Source organism: Magnolia sinica, chromosome 4 (assembly GCF_029962835.1).
Source record: "Magnolia sinica isolate HGM2019 chromosome 4, MsV1, whole genome shotgun sequence".
NCBI lineage: Eukaryota > Viridiplantae > Streptophyta > Magnoliopsida > Magnoliales > Magnoliaceae > Magnolia > Magnolia sinica.
The window spans coordinates 46,218,956-46,239,990 of record NC_080576.1 but is presented as its reverse complement, the minus strand read 5'-3'; positions in this window follow the sequence as shown (position 1 = coordinate 46,239,990).

Sequence of the window (21,035 nt, the reverse complement as noted above, 5' to 3'; positions counted from 1 at the left end):
TACATCAAGGTGGGGTCCACACCTTAGAAACCCTCAAAGAAATCAGGGAGAAAAACTCCAAAAGCTGGTCTAAAACAATGCCTAAAAACTATGCAGCAAATGGGCCTAAAATATGGACAGCAACATATGCTGTCCATTTTCAGCCCATAGAAAAATATTCAGAGGGATTTATGCCCACATAATACAATTGGGGTCCACCTAGATATACCATAAAAATTCTAGACCTATCACTTTGCAAATATCTATAAGAAATTTAAGGTTTAAGGGCCATCTAATCCATACATGTTCGTGTGGGCCGGGACATCCATTAGGTGGGCCTGGACGTCCTCAAAATTCTGGTGGATCTTGTATTTTCTGATCACATTAGTGGGCCACCAATATCAGTAGTAAAAGAGGAAGAAATAGAGAAAAAATAGGGGGAGAGAGAGAGAGAGAGAGAGAGATCACGGCCAAAGGGGAGGGTTCCGATACTATGAACCCTCCACCAACACATCCACACCACACATCTACATAGATCATGCATGCATGTAATCTATACAAATCTAAGGAATTCTGAAGTGGGGATGTCATCCCCACCATGCATCTCAGGTCTAAATGACCCAAATAATCTAGATTCAAAGAGGAAATCCATTATGGTGGCCATGGAAACGTGTATGCATGTAGTGGGCCTTCGGCCTCACTTCGTGGAGCCATGTAGGACCTCCACCATTGATTGGTGGGTCCTACATATTCCCAAGTATGATAGAAAAGAGATATAAATGGAAAGAAGAGAGAAGCTTCAATAGGTAACACCCACCTTCAAGATCCACCCTCTCCTTCAAGGTACTAGCTCCTAAGCTCCAAAGGTGGTGTTCTAATGGAGGAGATGGTGTGAAGATGGTGGGATTGAGAGAGAGATGGAGGAGAAGTTGCTAGAAAAATGGAGTGGTAGACGTTTCCACCATGCAAGAAAGGGAGAAGGAGAGAAAATGAGAGAAGAGAGAGAGAGAGAGAGAGAGAGAGAGAGAGAGAGATGGAAGGGTTCTAACAAAGTGATGATTAGTTTGGGAGAATAGGTAGCTTAGGGAAGAGGGATTTGCTTGGGATAGAGAGGAAATCCCATGATTGCTCTCTAGAAAAGAGAAAAAGAAGCCCATGATGAGTTTTAAAAAGAGGAGTAATGATGGCTAGGCTAGGAATAGCTATCATAGAAAAGAGAGCACTAGGTGGGGCCCTCACATGGGAAAATGTGCCCATGGGTCTACATGGGTCCCACATGCATAATGAATGGCAAAAAATGGTGTGGTTAATATCTCAAGATGTACACGCCGGATTCATGCATGAGACATGGTGTTGGAATCGCGGCGATGATACGAATGAGATAGCATAGGTCTAGGGTTGATCCGAGTCGGGTCTACGTGACCAGACTCAAGGATGACCGCAAACACAATCCGACGGTCACGGGTGGCCGAAATTTGACCGGTAGGACCGTGGACCAAAATGAACGAGATGCATACTCACACACACACATGCACACATGGGAACTAGGGTTGGGTCTCATAGAAAACCTAGAGCCGAATCACATAAGCAACCAATCAAGTAAATTCTTTGTCCATTAAATCGAAGCATAATTTGAATATCAACTTTTTCAATGTGCTTAGTGAAAATCAATTTACTTCCCGTATGAATACTATCTTTTCGTCATATTAGTCATGCTCATCATTTCAAGATTGGTTTGAAACTCAAGTACTGATTTCGAACTTATCCCCTTCTCCTTCTTTTTCCAGTTTTTGATTTTATATGATGGTCAATTTTCATTCTTTTTATTCTTTTTCATAATACATGACTTTTTTGTCGATCTCCTATTTTTTAACTGGTTCTTTTCTTCCTTGAAGGTGGATAAAATTCTCCAGACTTAATTCTCACAATCTATCAATGATTCTCATAACAACAATCAGAAATTCTAGCATGTCTTACAGAAGATAAATTAAATGTGTTTTGTGATTTAGATTAACATGATATTTAAACTTCTGCTTAATTAATTGAGTGCAAGAACTTAGGTGATAGGTTACTTAATTGATCAAACTCCAACATACCAAAATTCAATCTCTATCTTATCATACCCAAAGCATTCTTAAGTACATAATTCATCGTTTCCCAAACAAATTTCAACTTAAAACATTGAAAATTTTCAAAATTTTTGCTCAAAACTGAGAAAATACTGATTAGTTTACCTAATCCCCCATCCCCAACCGAAAAATCTACCTTGTCCTCAATGTAAAAGAAATAAGCATATAATGCAAAAGAGGCAATGCAAAGAAAAGGGAAGTGATGGAAAGGTAATACCTGAAGAAGGACTTCTGAGGCTTTTTCAATGATTTCAATGTGAAGAGGGGTTATGTAACACCTCGTACTTTTCAGTACTCGGGTGTTACCATGAAGATCTAGCTTAGAATAAATGCAAACTCAATTTGTCTAAATGCTCACCTTTGTTCTAGCATGAATTGGTAGTTGGGCACAATTTTCACCCATATATCAAGCCATTCATCCATCATCTTTCAATATGGACCATCACACCACAAGATAGGTTTATTTTTAGGGTTTTAACACTCTTAATAAGTAGACCAAAACATCCATTATCAACATTAAACTCTGGATTATAAGATCCACCATTCATTGTGTTTTTTGCTTTTTTAAATGACTCTACGATCAAACCACACCTAAAACATATAAGCTGACTAATTAACACTTAAACCGCTATTAAGATCCCTATAAAACTAACTAGGAATCCATGTGAAACATAAATATCAAATCTAGAGACAATCTGACCGTTAGATCAGTAAAAATCCATCCATCGTCAGCCTTAGAAATGGGCGTGGATGACGCATGATTAGACTTTAAGGATTGGGTCTCAAATATAGTCCTAAGTCATTAGGTGGGTAGTCCTTGGACCCTAGAACCCTTTGGGTAAGTAGTGATCCATTCTATAAGAAATCTGACCGTAGGATTGATGGAAACCTACGATTAAAGACCCAAATCACAAAGTATGGGCCACCTAAAACTTGGATCTGCCTGCTAATTGGACAGGGGTCCCATTTGGGCTCGAAGAATTAGGTGAACGAACTAGATCCATTAATACATCCTCGTGGACCCCACTTTATGTGGTGCGTGTGCACATCTAGTGCACACCCGCTATGCACTGGACCAAGAAACTTGGTCAAACCAGGTTTAACCGATGGTTTCTGAAAGTAGGAAAAATCCTTCTTCCTTTCCAATGTGCTGCACTGTTTAAATGGATGGTCTTCATTTGCGAGTGTCATGGGCCACTATCATGGTTCGGACCCTGAGCCGAACCGTCCATCACGTTGAGCTGATGGAACCGAGCAAAACCATGGTTGATTTGCCTGTTGGAATACACGTAGGTGCGCACGGTTGCTGGTGCAAGAGAACTGCGTGCAGCTTTTTTTGAAAATTAAAAGATCCATTTTCTTTGTTCTTTCCACATTGGCGAACCGCGTGAGGTTGAATCCACGAATCTTAGCCCTCCATTTGGAAGCATCCAAGCCCTACATCATTAGGGTTTCCTTGCAAGAAAACTGGCGTGGATCCTTCCCGGGGTTTTAAGAAAACCAAATAGTATGATTTGATCCGAGCCATCTATTTTTTATCCAACGGCTCTAGGGAGTCAAGGCAATGCTATAAGGAGGAGGAAATCGAGCAACAACACCCTTCCTCCCTATCATTGCATCCGCCTGAAAAAATTGCCATTTTCTACTTCCTTTATAAACCACCAACTAAACCTCCATAAAGCTTCAAAAACCCACACCTCCAAGCTCCCTGGAGCTAAGCCAGACCATCCACAAGTGGTGGAATGGAGAAAAGCCTATCCGACCTCATTCCGCCATTAATGGCATTCTTCTCCTTCTTTGTAACGTCCTGAATTTTTGCTATTTTGAATTTCCAAAGACCCTTGAAAACCTTCGATATGACTAGCCTACATTGTCTCTTATAGGCCATCGACGCTCGAAGTGAGCCTATACACGGGTAGTACCAGTAAAGAACCGCACAAATCCGATCAATCAATCGTAGGAAGCCAACAAATCCGCCCGATCACTTAAACATCGAGCTTAGCTTTGGGATTTATTCACGTAGGGTCTAAATCTAGCCGACCTATTACTGACTAATCGAGACAATCGTAACTAAATAAAGATCTACCCAAAGTCGAGACAAGTAGGGGTCAAATCTTAATTAACAAACTAAATCAATCTAGTTACTCCTTTAGCCTAAAAACCAACGGTTTAAGGTTATTAAGACTGAATCGCTATTTTCTCTAATTATAAATAAGTTACACTATGAACTAGTTAATTTAAACCCTAATAATTAAGAAACATTGATACCTAATTCATTCCAAAAATACCCTGATTATCTAAACAAGCTCCATACCACTTGTTAGTGGGCCACTAGACCTGAGGCTATAGAAATATGTTCATCTTAGTGGGCTTGACGTCCATCGTGGGACATCGAGCTGAGATCGCGTCTAGAATCGTTCAACTTGGACTCGCAAGTCGAGTGCTTGGGTTGTGTGAATACCTTATATGAAAATATGGAACTTAAGTGAAATAAGTTCATTTGTTCTTTCACAAAGTTGTAGCTTTCGGACCGTCAATTTATGGCCAAAGTCAGGGTACCAATTAAAGATTTTTCTCCACATATATCTGTATAGCCATGTCCTTGATTGACCATCGGTGACCGTCGAACAAACTTCTAATCATACTCGTCATTCAACGCATCCAAATGGTGGGCCGATTATATCCATATGTAAATCATCATTAGGGCTAACTATCCTATGGTGTATATCGACATGTACACTACTTAATGGGCCTTAAAGGTTAAAAACACTCTCCCATAGGGCTATTATAATGAAAACTTAGCCCTTGGGGTCATTTACACAACATTTGAAACTGTATATATGAGACCTTCATTTGGGCACCCCTTTCTCCCATACGAATTTCATGCCGTAGCTTGGGTGAAGGAGAAGAGAAAGAGAAAGAGAGATGGAGAGAAAATGAAGAGAAAGAGAAGGGAGAGAGTGTGTGTGAGTGAGGGAAGTCTAGATGCTTATAGGGTTGGTATTTCTTCAACCAAACTGTTGGCTACTACCAAACCTCCACCAAATCCACCCATGCCAAGAATTAGAGGTAAGAATTGTATATTACCATTCAATTAAGCAACCTAGAGTAGATTCATTAATGGTGTTTTTCTTGATTTTAATTTAGGAATTAGTGATTTTACCCAAATTCTCAATTATAGGATCACAATAATTAAAAATTCCCTCTTAAGGTGCGGACCATTATCTCTAGGTTATCATTTATCGACTCTTGAAGGTTTTAGTTAATGATTATATGCTTATAAATGAATTTATACATGCTAATACGTAAATGTTTTGATTTATCTATAATATATGCTATTTGTTAGATATGGATACTCATATGTTTGATGAAATACTTGAATGGTGGAATGTATTACTTTTTCGATGCTCATATGCTTGGTTTAATACTTAAGTAATTGTATTACTTTATGCTTGTTCACATGTTTGATTTAATGCCTTAGTGAATTAGTATCCTATATATGCTTACATGTTCGATGAAGTGCCTAAGTGGTTGCGTAGTAGAACCTATGGTATAATTGTGTGATGTAGTGTTTAGTCCATAGTGATATGTAGGATTGCTATGATGTTGGGTCAGTTGGTTAACCGCCTAAACTAAAAGGGTGGTCCAAGTTAAGGCCGCCACGCTAGGCTTATTTGATCGACCCAAGTTGAACATGGACAACCGACAGTAACTGGACTACACTGGTTGCTTGCACCCAATGTCGATTGCATCGGGGTTTTACCAGATCAATCGAATTAGTCCATTAGCTGATTGATCATGTATATTCACAATGTATGACACGATCAAATTGAATATAGGATACCCCATTCCTAATTGATGGTCCATTCATAACCATTAGTGTGATACGATCTCACTAAGAATCATGAGCCAGGCATATTAGTATGGGACACCCTGTCTGAGCTGTCGGCTTATGCTCGGTGACGAGCCTCCCCATAGTGACCAGTGAGCACTAATGGAGGTGATAGATATTTGTTCGAACAGCCCCCGTCAAATTACTCAGCCGATAGTTACGTGTCAGAGTACCGTTCGAACAATCTATGCATGAATGGAATTACGTGAGAAGTCCTTTCCTTATGATTTAGTTTTATGTGATAAGCCCACACCTCTATAATGCCCCAACCACTATTCATTCACGATGTGGTCCGACCGTAGGTTGGGGTGAGCTGTTTGATTAGTACCCCCTTCGAAAATAATGCTCCAATTGGTCGGGGCAGTGTGTTGTGGGCTGTTACAACCTCAGAATTGAGTGATCATACTCGATTTGGGTGACGACCCATACCAAGTTGATCCTCATATATTTAGGTATCATACTGTACCTTTGGAATTGTTAATTTATGAGATAAACGAGTAACACCTAAATTTGGATCAAGGGACATTGGTAAGGAGTCGCTACGTGTAATGCCCCAAACATTTCAATACCCGAGTATTGAAAGTTCTCGACCGTTACCAAGAAATTTAATGTAATACCAACATGTGTACGATATCAATCTCGCTACTTGACCTCTACATCCGTCCGTACACTTATCAAATTGAGATTCCGATCCGTTCATCTTGTTCATCACCAATGAATATGCTTAACCCACCATTAGAACTATGATATGAGAAACTTACACATGTGAAAAAGACATTCCAATTTGACGATACACATGCTTTAACCCTAATCACTCCAAAAATCCAGTTTATGTTCTTCCATTTACAAAACTGATCGTACATATAACTACACACACTGTTAGAATACCAACCATCAAGTCTTCATATTTTTAGTATGTCATCTGACCATCCATCATGTTTGGATCCACCAAATGGGCCACCCGAATATTATAATAAATAAGTCATTTTGAAGATCTTAGGGTGTATTCCAAGACTACCGGCTAACTTCCCTATTAGGTGTATAAAACATCATTTTTAGACCTCGGAGTGGTATTGTTTGTTAAAAAAGAAAACATCTGAGTAATCTAGAAGTGATCAAGGCTCAAACTTAGACATTAGAAAGAGCATGAAAAATAAAAAGTACTAGTGAAATTTTGTCTCATTTGCACGGTGCAATTAGGAGATACGGACGACATAAGTTGTAATAAAGGAGAAGTGAAATTTTGTAATTATAAAGCCGTTGTTTACACAACCAGCGTTGCATGCCAAATCTACCTAAGTTCTATGTGTGAGTTTCACTCGGATGTTTTCCAATGTGTGGGCCACTAAAGGCTCAGATCTATTTCATATTTGAGCCTATAGCATAAAATAACCCTTCAGCTCTGGTGAACGAAGTGGATTACTCACCAAATTCACAGTGGACACCACCTTCGCCCCAGTCATTCATGAAACTAAAAATCTATGTAACTAATTTTCCACCAACAGCTGATGTAGTCCTTATGTTGGCTAATGGTGTGGCCCACTCAGAGCTCGAATATACTTTAAACTTGGGGCCATGGGCCCACATAGCGGGTTGAAGTCGGTGTAGGAAGCGGATTTCTCGATAGATCACCATAGTGGATCCCACCAGATGCCATGGTGAAACACGTATCTTGTTATGCTGGCTAGCTAATCACGTGTATCTTGTTACATGATTTCAGTAACATTCAAGCATGGAAAGCCTCGGATGATCAGGGGGTTGTGACCCACCAAAGGCTTGGAATTCCTTCATCTTTTGGCCTATGGCCTAACATGGCCCTATTGAGCTGATGAAGAGAGTGGATTCCTTAAATAACCATCACGAGTGGACCCCACAGACTCCAGCAAGGATCGAAATCCAATCCCATCCACACTTTTTCCTCGTTCCTTCCACAAACAGCAACAACACTAGAAATTTTGGACTTCGCAATTGCATGGAAAATGCCACGTCGGTCCCGATTCAAGAAAGATCTGAACTATCCAGTCCCTACTAGAAGAAGATCTGACCACCACTAGAAGCGTCAGAAGATCAGGAAGAGTCCAGCCTTGCTGGGATCTCAGAAACAATATGCAAACACGAATAACAGAATTTTCGAGACAAACCGGATGATAGAAGACCCACCTATGGATCTTAGTTTTGATCTAGGCCATCTAAATCAGAGTAGGGAAGAGTCCAACCACTTCCAAGAAGCTGGATCGAAAAGGTCAGATCAAAGATCACCCCAATCTTGATCGGATGCAAGAAGAAATCCCTGTTTTCACTGTATTGGAAATAGGCTACGTAAATCAGGTTTACGAGAGCTTTCGCAAGGAGAGTCTGGAAGATTCACTGCACTGTTATAAAAGGACCCCTCACCCAGTGATCTGAGGAAGCACTGTAAGAAGAAGAACGAGAGGAAGAAGAGGAAAGAGAGAAGAAGAACCTCGACTAATGAATTCAATAAACATCCAGCCCCCAGTTTACTTTCTTTTTCTTTTTCTTTCTTTTCTCTCTTTTCTTTCTTTTCCTTCCTCTCCTCTCTAAATGTTCATGGGAAGAATTCCATCTCACAAAAATGAGGTGACTTCATGGTTAGGTTGGATCAAAACAAGGTAGGGCAAAACTTATCAATACCCAAACTGTCAAAGAACATAATCAAATCGCCTTAGATTTACTGAATCTAATTGAAATCTTGCTTAAACCATCCAAACCAGGTGAATTAGAGTAGAATGCGATTCCACGACATAAGGTGAGGGTTTTATCCTTTAAGCTTACACTAATATAAGTTGTTATATTTATCCTGCCTTTTTCATGCATTCTTGTTATTTCATCTTACCTTTTACATGCCGTTATGTTATTTTATCTTGCCTTTTACATGCCTTCATATTACTCTGAATCTTCCCTGCAATTATATGTTTTACCATCAATTATTTGCTTTGGCTTACAGTATAATGTTGATTATAAGTATTTTTCTGAATTTATTGGGAGCCATGGATACAAGCCTTGCCCTTACCTTATCAAATTTATTGAGTTGGCCCTGCCAGTCTCCTTATTATTGAATCGGCCGTTGCCACTCTTCTATTTATTGAGTTAGCCATTACTACTCTTCTTTTATTAAGTTGACCTTTGTCACTCTCCTATTTGTTATGTTAGCCATTATCACTGTTTAAGTTGACCATTGTCACTCTTCTCTTTATTATATTGGCCTTGTACCATTTATCTTTACGGCTTCGGCATGTGTCTTAATATTCCAAATCCCCATGATTCAGTTTATATTTTCTGTAAGTGCAGGCGATGTGGTCAGATGTATCACGACTAGTGATTTAAATAAGCTATCATAGACGTCATGTGCTCTGGGTAGAGACCCTCTTGGTCGTCACGTAAATCCATGGGTTTTAGGTAGTGGTGTACAAAATGATGTGTATAATTCACAAATGCAGTGTCACATCACTTTCGGGATTGGATGTCGCAAATAGTCACTTCATGAATAAATCATATCATGTAAATCATCTGACTCAAGTGTTGTGCACCTTGAGGTGTTCATGTATATCCACAATTGCGTTGGCCATGTCGGCGAATATCGGTATAATGAGAGTGCGGGTTTAGCCAGATATCATGAAATTATTTTTCATATTGTAATGATCACTATATATGATAAACCGCACATGCTTTACTACCGTACATGCTTTGTTAGGCATGCATCTCATGTAGGTTATTTGCGCATGCTGATACCCTCGTATTAGTGAAGTACGGGGCGTATAAGAATCCTTACATTAATTTTATGAATCTTTTGAATTATTGTTAATCTTAAAGGATAACCATCACTATGAGTAGGGCGTTGACCCTCTCCCAACCGCACAAATTATGCAGGTGACATACAGATTAAAGACCTAGTGAACAATCTCCTTAAGGAAGATTATATTGAAAGAATAAGAAGACAGTTTTATGATTTAGTATTATATTTCTGATGTGAACTCGATAAATGTAATAAGCTCCCATTGAGAGGGCATTTGATTATTCTTTTTACTCTAATGAAATATAATCAATATAGTTGATTTTATTCTCATAAATTTTACCTTTATGAATGTATCTGGATGTGATCTAAATGAGAAAAAATAAGGTGTGATTTTAAAGCATCCAATTTATACATTATTAACACCTGGTTTTCTCGGATATGAGTACAAACTCTGTTCGTGACAATTTAGGATGTTACACTACGTGCGACAATGAGCTACTTGATCCGGATAAGGACTCGTGATATAACGTCGGTAACCGAGCTTTACTAATATGTTGGACGAATGGAACTTAATAATTACTCGGCTAACATATGCATCAATCGCATTGCATTAGATAGGATGTGGTGACCTGGAGTTGGTGTCACGTGATGAGGGAGTATTGGTATTTGCGATATAGGCATTGAAATTGCGTGTGAGGGAGTGTTGTTTGGAAAGGACATGCATCATGTCATATCTTCATATGCACATTTAAGAAAAAGTATTTACGAGTTGGTTGATTTCTTGTTTGTCATTAACTACGCTGATTGTGTTGATAACATGTGTAATTTAAAACTAATGGAACCACCGAGTTAGCCTACTCACTCCCACCTAGGATGGTGTTTTAAAACACCAACCAGGCATGTCATTGATGTTAGTACTAGTGAGACCTCAAATAGGTTGGCTTATATCGGGTTGTGCAAACACAGTTATGTTTTGGAGAATTGGGCGTAAACTGAAAGCTTTACACTTTAACCATCTTGGGTATGTATATTGGGATTGTGGCTTGTATAATCCTATTTTGGGTGATCATCACTATTAGAATTATATTTTTGACTCTTAGCCCGATATTTCTTAATATTTCATTATCTCTACCTTGCTTTGGATCTGCTAAGTGAATTACGTTACTTTGATAATCTTGCATTGAATGAATGTGAATCTGAATGAGGTCACGTGTGCATTTTCTTTAAGTTAACACCCGAGAACTCGGGATCAGGGTCTTTATACACGGGTATCGATTTTTGGGGCATTACATTCTCTGTTTGAGACACACTGAGTTGCACTGATACAGGGTGAGTTTTGCTTGGATTTGGAGTTCCTACTGGCCAGAGTTAGAAAAAGAAATAAAGAAGAAGAAAGAAATATAGGAAAGATGGGAAGAGAGATGAGATGGGTTGCATCGTTGCCAACTCAACCTAGCCCAACTGGAGTTGAGGCAGCGTCTGGATGGGTCCAGACTGCTGGACGTTTTAGCAAGAAGAAAAGAGGGAGAAGAAGCAGATGAAAGAAGAAGCAGAAGAAAAAAGGGGGAAGAAAAGAGAGAAGAGTGTAGGAGTGGGTGCGCCATTCCAACCCTGTTGAGTTGCTACCGAGGCAATGACTCGCTGTGTGACTTGGGTCAGTTTTTCCCAAACTCCACCAAGGTTCAGACCCTATAGGAGTCTAGGGAAGAGAAGGGAAAGGAGAGAAGAGGAAGGTAGAGGAAGAAGGGAGAGAGGAGAGAGAAGATGGGCAGTTATTGCTGTCGCACCAACCTAACTCGGTTGAGTCGTGCACAACTCAGTTACTGGGTTAGTCCTTATTTTACTAGACGTTCCGCCAATATGGGTTACAGAAATAAGAAGGAAAATGAAAGAAGAGGAGAAGGGAGAGAGATATGGAGTGAACGAGGTCATTGTTGAGTCGAACCGAGTCAACTCAAATGCCTTTCGAGTTTAATCCAAATTATGGTTATTCAAGGATGAGTCGACAACTAGGTGAGCTGACTCCATAATCATCTTCTATTAGTTAAGAAAAATATAATAATAATAACAACAAGATAGGATATTGATCTTCTTGTGTTGGTTGAGTATAGGTATTCAGTAGAGGCTACTTTAGATCCCTCTTGTCGAAGTCAACTTGGTGTGAGCATTGCAATTGGATTCAAATTGCTTCCTTCTAAGGTGATGGCTCATCCTTTGAGCTTCCCACTTAAGTTCATCAATCTGGACATAGATGATGATATGATTTCTCTCAATGGATTACTTACCTCACTATTGAATATGTTAATTTGTTGCACAACTATTTATGTGTTTAATTATAGCAAGCATAAGTGATTTAATGATAACATGTTATCTGTAATTGTACATTTATTAATTAATTGTATGTTTCCACTTACCCTTAAGGGATGGAATGAATGAAGGCTATCTTGAACTTACCATCTTGCAGTCCATATTTGACTTATGCAACTTGGATCACACATTCACCTTACATGGCTTGGATCGCGTATTACCTTACATAGCTTGGATCGCATACTTGCCCTTCATGGCTTTGATGGAACATTGGTGCCCTTTTGTTGCTTGTTGGTTATATTCGTAGATCTTATTGTTTTATAACCATTTTGCAATGTTTAATAGTATTGTGATTTTCGGGTGGAGCCATTTTGTGGTGTTCAATCGTATTGTGAATTTCAGGTGGAGCAGGAGTTCGCTTATCAATTTTTTAGCCATCTTGCGTTGTTCACCTATGATATGATTTTTGGGTGGTCTAGAGTCTGTATGTTAGTTTCTCTTCATCTTGTGGTGTTCAGTCATATGGTGATTTTCGTGTGGAGCTGAAGTTTGCTTGTCAATTTTCTAGCCATCTTGCGGTATTCACATATGATATGATTTTCGGGTGAAGTAGAGTTTTGTATGTTGGTTTTCTAGCCATCTTACAGTGTTTAATCATATTGTGATTTTCAGATAGAATGGGAGTTCACTTATCGATTTTCTAGCCATCTTGTGGTGTTCACATATGATATGATTTTCAGGTGGTCTATAATTTGTATGTTGATTGTCTCTTCATCTTATGGTGTTCAATCGTATTCTGATTTTCGGGTGAAGTGAGAATTTGCTTATCGATTTTCTAGCCATCTTGCGATGTTCACGTACGATATGATTTTGGGGTGAAGTAGATGTTTGTATGTTGTTCTCTCTTCATCTTAGGGTATTCAGTCGTACTGTGATTTCTGGGTGGAGCGGGAGTTCACGTATCGATTTTCTAGCCATCTTGCGGTGTTCACGTACAATATGATTTTTGGGTGAAGTAGAGGTTTAAAGCTTGATTTTCTAGCCATTTTGTGGAGTTTGTATGATTGATTATTTGACTATCTGGACATGTCCACTTGCACTGCTATTTCTATTACATTTAATTAATGTTGAAATTATGTTAACTAGTTTATTTCTAAATAATTGATCATGATTTTAAATTGCATTGCTTAATGTCTCTTCTCATATACTGTGACATATGCTAGATTATGAATGATGAGTGTGCAATCTTAGAGGGTGCTCCTCACTGCGATAGCCATTGACGCTATTAAACCATAATAGCTGAAGCAGGTATAAAGTGAGTCGATGACGTTCATTGGGTCGGTAGAGCAGATCGAGTAGCTAAGGAGCTAGACGAGGTCCCTACGACCCATGTTAAGCTCCATCATTATATGATAGATTTCTATCATTATTTAATGAACTTTGTTATTTGGGTTTATATAAGTCCTGTAAAAGCGTTACATTTGGAATTTTGTGATGGTCAAAATGTTTTTATATAATGCATGGTTTATTCCGCCAACCTTTGCTGCTAACTCTGATTAATGATAAGCGATTTAAATTTACACTGAATTTTAAAGGCTAACACTCAGGTTTTTGGAGAACGAGTCATATACTCAAGTTCTAAAAATCGGGGCATTACTGTCACGCCCCAAACTCAAAAACCGGGCTCATAAAATTTTCGATCACTGAATTTAGTGCCGACAGCCTCCGTGGTACCCCATTCTCAGCTCCCACTGCCTATACGCCAGTTTTCGATCCTGGGATCCTACAAGGAGGATTTTCAATATGAATGTCTTATAAGAAGCATAACCACAAGTATACCCAAATCACAAGAACAACATCATCACCACATATCTATTAATATAATCATTTGAGTACAACGCTGAGAGGGAAAAATACATGCATGTAATAAAAATCTTCACAAGGCTCGGCTCCATGCTCCAGCTCCTGCTCAGCTACAACTACATCCTAGCGTCACCTGCATGCATCTATCATGCATAAGCTTATAGACAGCTTTGAGGGTGGTGTAAGTGTGTGAGCAGTATGTGCGTGCTCAGAATGTAATATCAGAGTAAATGGAAATACTAGTAAATCCACGAACCGTACAATATCAGAGTAAGTAGAAGTACGGACAAGTCATGTAAAAATATCATCAACCTAATCCAGGATATGCGATGAAAAGACATAACAAACTAATGTCATATACTGAGAAAGTAATGTAGGTCAGCTATGCAATGCGGAGACATAATGAGTCAAATATTAGATACCGATGATACAATACCATATGCAATTTTGAAGAGATACGGATACCATCAGCTTCATTTAAGTCATATGAATGTAAAAACATAGCAAATCAAAATATTATATGCCAAAGATGTAATGCAATATGCGCACCTCAACCGAAATATTGGCCATTGTGAAAGTACATATAACAATTAGTTGCGCATCGCCAGCCTGAGTGGATAGTGAATGAATGAATGAATGAATGAGTTTAATGTTGAGTACACAACTCCTGCCCAATCACTCCATAAATCAGTACTGTACATCTATGGGATCATCACCAGGGTCTAGTACACTCTACATGCAATCGCCGCCCACCGACGCGCGACCATGCAAGTGGAAGAGAACTCACCATCTGCCTGACCAGTAGTTAGCTAATATCTACCCGGCATGTCGATGGCAGACTCAGTCACGAGCTGGTCAAACTCAGCCTAGCTATGCCCCCTACCATCGGGCGGGTAAGGCAACACCCGCTTCCAACCGACCACGACACAGTGAGAGATGTGGCCTACTGGTATTCTGCACTCTGGCGCTCATGCATCTACTCGATCTCAACGTTGGGGCGTCTCCTGGCCACAGAGGTTTAGGGACTTTCACCTACGGACATCCAAAGTACCTAGATGCTGAACCAAATATTTTTGGTGTCCCATCTAGCCATCCACGACATGCCTGTGAAGGCTACAACCCTGATGTCGCTAGGGCGTACAATAATCACAACACACAATGCAAGATGCAAGAGTCATACAATCTAGTCATGCATCAATCCAGCACATACCACCCGCACATGTGGGGCAACTCCGCCTATCAAGGAGTCCCATAAACTACCAGCACTATGACATATGCAATAGTCAATCATATCTCATAACAAACATGCAGATGATGCGTATGGGCATGTATCAAGATGCTATGCTGTCACATACTCATAATTGGTATCAATAACCGGCATCGACAGTCGTCCTCGACAATGTGGATATTTAACCAACATTGCCCCCAAGGATTGGCCCACGTAGAGCCTATCATATAGTGAACCCATGGCCTCACGCAAGGGCCAAATATACAACACCATGGGCCTCACTCAAGAGCTTAATACACATCACGATAGGCCTCTCACATGAGCCTAATATACATCACAACAGGCTCCACTGCCTAGCCCTAAATTACACCACAATGGGCCTCATGACATAGGCCTTATATACGTCACATTAGGCCTTAAACACGAGCTAAATACTCATCACAATGGCCCTCAAATATGGGTCGTATATACATCACATTAGGCCTCGACAATCAGCCTTAATATTCGGCCTCGGACAATCGGCCTCGACAATTAAAATCAGCCTCCATAATTAACCTTGACAAATCAGAATTAACCTCAACAATAGGCCTCGACAATTAGAATTGACCTCGACAATCGAAATAAGCCTGGACAATCGGAATCGGCCTCGATAATCAAAATCGGCCTTGACAATTGGAATCGGCCTCAACAATCGGCCTTGACAATCGGAATCGGCCTTGACAATCGAAATTGGCCTCGACAATTGGGATCCGCCTCGACAATCGGAATTGGCCTCGACAATCAAAATCAAAATCGATAATTAAAATTAGCCTCAACAATCGGCCTCGACACTTGAAATCAGCCTCAACAATTGGAATCGGCCTCGATAATCGGAATCGGCCTCGACAATCGAAATTAGCTTTGACAATCGGCCTCGACACTCAGAATCGGCCTTGGCAATCAGATTCAGCCTCTATAATCAGAATCAACCTCGATAATCAGAATCAGCCTCAGCAATCAGCCTCGACAATCGAAATCGACCTCGACAATCGGCCTCGATAATCAAAATCGGCCTTGACAATCAAAATAAGCCTCGACAATCGGCCTTGACACTCGGAATCGGCCTCGATAATCAGAATCGGCCTTGACAATCAGCCTTGGCCTAACAAAGGGCTTAAGGGAAGGTCACAATGTGGACATTTAACCATCATTGCCCATCAATGTGGACTTTTAACCAATATTCTCCCGAGTAGCCCACATAGAGCTAAACTGTCACGCCCCAAACCCTGAAATCGGATTCACAGGAATCCCGATTGCCGAATCCGGTGCTGACAGCCTCCGTAGTACCCCCTTCTCGGCTCCTAGCGTTCATATACCAGATTCCGATCCTAGGGTCCTACAAGGAGGGTTTTTTTTTTTGCATATACATTTAACCCATAATAAGCATAACCACAAGATTACCCAATTCACAAAGGCAACATCATCATCATATATCCACTAATATAATCATTTGGGTACAATGCTAAAAGGAAATACATAATTAAAAACCAAGCTCCGGAAGACCGCTGCACGTTCCAAGCTCAACATTGCTGCAACCTAACATCGCCTGCACGCATCTATCGTGCATAAGCTTATAGAAAGCTTAGAGGGTGGTGTAAGTGCGTAGAAGGTAAGTGCCAAGTATTCAACATAATGACGTCATCATATAAGACCAGAAATACTGGTAATCCATAAATCATACAATATCGGAATAAGCAGAAATGTTGATAAGATCATGAATTATCAGAGTAAGCAGGAATATTGACAAGATCATACGATAACAGAGTAAGCAAAAATACGGAAAGTCCATTAGTCAATCAATGTCAGAATATGCAATATAGAACTACTATGCAAATGAGGAATCATAGATAGCTAAATATCAGATGCAGAGGATACAATACAATATACATTCCTAATGAGTAACACAAATAGCATCAGCCGTACCTAAACCATATAAATGCAGAGACACAATAGCCCAAAATGCCATATGCCGCGAATGTTCTGCAATATGCGGTGCGAATGGAATGACCATACTGGAGTGTGAAGTCGGGATGATGGTACGTAGTATCGCAGGCTATGGGGTCCATCACAAGGGACTTCTATCCAAACTAGTCTCATACCTAAATTCGGATAGTCAGACACAATGTGGTAGACTCCTGATCTTAGGTTAGTCGCCCGTCTTAATTAGAATCGTGGCCATTGTGAAGATACACATAACAAATAGTTACACACCACCAACCCGAGTGGATAGTGAATGAATGAATGCATGAATGAGTATGCAACTCCTACTCACTAAATCCACATATCAGTACAGTTCATCTCTAGGATCATCACCGGGGTTTAGTACACTCCAAATGGCACTGCCGCTCTCCCAGCCGCACAGTCCAAGTGAGCATAAGAAACCTCACTATCCGCCTTGCCAATAGTCTGCCAATACCTATCCGGCACGTCGATAGCGGACCCATTCACGAGCTGGTCAAACTCAGCCTAGTATTGCCCCCTACCCTCGGGCGAGTAAGGCCACACCCCCTCCCAACCGACCACGACACAGTGGGAGACGTGGCCTCCTGGTATTCGGCACTCGGGCGCTCATGTATCCACTCGGTCTCGACGTTGGGGCGTCTCCTGGCCATGGAGGTTTAGGGATTTTCACCCAGGGACATCTGTGGCGCCCGTATGCTAGAACCAAATATTTCCGGTGTCCTATTTGGCCATCCACGATATGTCTGTGGAGGCTACGGCCCTGATGTCGCTAGGGCATACAGTAATCATAATGCGAGATGCATGAGTCATATAATCCAGTCATGCATCAGTCCTACACATACCGCGTGCTCATGTGAGATAACCTCCACCTATCAGGGAGTCTCATAACAACATGCTCAATGACATATGCAATGATCAACCACCTCTCATAACAAGCATGCAGATGATGCGCATGGGCATGTATCATGATGCTATGCTGACACATACTCATAACCGGTATCCACAACCAGCATCGATAATCGACCTCGACCATGTGGACATTTAACCAACATTGGCCCCAAGGAATGACCTACATAGAGTCAAACTTATAATGGGCCCACGGCCTCACACAAGGGCCTAATATACAACACAATGGGTCTTACTCAAGGGCCACATATACACAACAGGTGGACCCTGCTCATGGGTCTAATACATATCACAATGGGCCTTGCCCATGGGCCATGAATACATCACAATGGGCCTTGCCCATGGGCCTCAAACACAGGACATGTGGGCCCTACACATGGGTCTTGAATACATTAAATGGACCATGCATCATAGGCTTAATACATATCACAATGGCCCTCAACTACGGCTCACATATACATCATGTAGGTCTCGACAATCGGCCTTGGCAATTGAATTCGATACTCAGAATCGGCCTCGACAACCGGAACCGGCCAATACAATCGACCTCGACAAATCGACACCGATAATCTACATCGATAATTAGCACCGACAATCAGCATCGATAATCAACACCGATGACTGGTCACATAGACAAGACTGGGTCCATAAATGAGCATCTGATCATTCATAATATAAAGATCAGCCCTCAGCCATGGTTATATCAAATTTGGTAGCATGGAGCCATCCGTCCATAGTAAATGGGGCCCACTTATTTGGGTTGACCCACTAGGAGAATGATGAGAATGGGCCTGATAAGGCCTAAGGAAGGGTCACAATGTGGACATCTAACCATCACTGCCCAGCAATGTGGACATTTAACCAACATTGCTCCCAAGGAGTGGTCCACATAGAGTCAAACATAAGATGGGCCCAAATATCCAACAAGTGGGCCTCAAACAGTCATCACAGGTGGGCCTTACACATATAGCACGTGGGCCTACACATCACGGTGGGTCGATACACTGGGCCTTACCATTGGGCCTAATATACACATCATGGTGGGTCGCATCATTGGGCCGCACCAATGGGCCTCATGCAATTCAAGTCGGGCCTCAATAAATGGATCGAAAATATATCACGATAGGCCACGCCATATGGCCAGAAATACGTCGCAATGGGCCGCACTAATACATCAAGGTGGGCCTCTTTACATGGGCCGCACCAAAAATCATTTCAATAGTTGTAGGTATAATATGTGTATCACTACACCCATGGCCCACGTATGATGATTCGCACTGGTACAAACATATCCATGTAAATCGGCGCCAACCAAACATTGTCCAGCACTATCCCAACATTATGGACGGGGTGGATACCAAATACAAACATCTAGGCGGGCCGCACAAGTGGACGGTGTGGGTGAAGTACACACAGCATGGTGGACCTGTACAGTGTAGGCAGGCCCAGCACATACAGCAAGTGGGCCCTGCGCCATCAAGTCGGGTAGACGGTGCGGGTATACAATGCATTTATCATGGCGGAATCACATATTGAAAAGGTCCTTATATACATCATATTGGGCCTCGACCCATGAGCCCCAAATACATCTAATGGGCCGCATCACAGGGACCTCGTATATAACAAGGTGGGCCTTAACAATGGGCCATAAATATGGTAAGTGGGCCACACCACATGGGCACGTGTATATCAAATGAGCCACACTCAAATATAAATGGTGATAATGATTTCCACTACTAAAATTTCCAAGGCCCGCCATGACATTTATTTCTCATTCAATCTAATCCTAAGATCTCAAAGATTTCAAAGATAGTCGTTCAATCCTCACCGTGCACTATGGTCTACTTGATAAATAAATTTGTCTTATTTTCGTCCCAAACCTAAAAATCATTTTCTAAAAAAAATGGTTGGACGGTTGGATGAAACACATGCATCATGGTGGGTCCCATAGGGATGGAAGGTATAGATAAGTCACATATTCTGTGATGGAGGTCCACAATTGTGGACACAAAACATACATAAATGGGTCTAAGCAAGACCCACCAAAATGTTTACTTTCCACCCAACCTAGGGCCCAACATACTGTCCATCCAAACTGGGGCCAACATGATGTTTATTATTATTATTTTATCCAAACTGGTCATAGGGTCACATGGGCCTAGGGCCCACTGTAATATTTATTTGCATCCAACTTGTTGATAAGGTCATACAGACATGGGGCCCACTACAGCATTTTTTATTATTATTACTTATTTATTTTTTTATTTTATTTTATTTTTTTTTCAACCTGATGATAGGGTCACACGATCATGGGACCCACTGGAATGTTTACTTGCATCCAATCTGTTGATAAAGTCGCATGGGCCAGGGGCCCACTGCAATGTTTACTTACCATACAACAAGTTTATAAGGTCACGTGGGACTTTAGCCCACTGTAATATTTATTTGTCCACCAAATTTTATTTTTTGGTATGGTTATGTGGTCCTGGGGGTCCACCGTGATGTAGTTCACAAATCCAACCCACTCATTGTGTGTGTCCCACCAATTTAAGGGTCCAAACCGAGTTTCAGGTGGATCCAAGCTGCATGTGGACCCCAGCAGTTGATTCCATGTGGCTTGACATACCACCGCATGAAAGGTGATGGTGTGGGTCATATGAGAGCTTTTTATGACTGATTTTTAGAACCAACGTATCAAAAAAGGGGACCTATTAAATGAATGGCATGGATGTAGAACATACATCATGGTAGGGTCCACCATTGGGGCCAATGGGACCCTCCCTACTTAACGTTGGACGTCCAGAGAGTCTGGACGTCAATGTACATGCATGCATATATTTTTTTTTCTTTTTTTTATACTAGGTGGGACCCACATTAATCAGATCCACTCCGTCCATTATAGGTGTCCCATATAATTAGGGGTCCAAACCAAGTTTCAATCACATCCAAAACTCAAGAAGGCCCCACCAGATGATT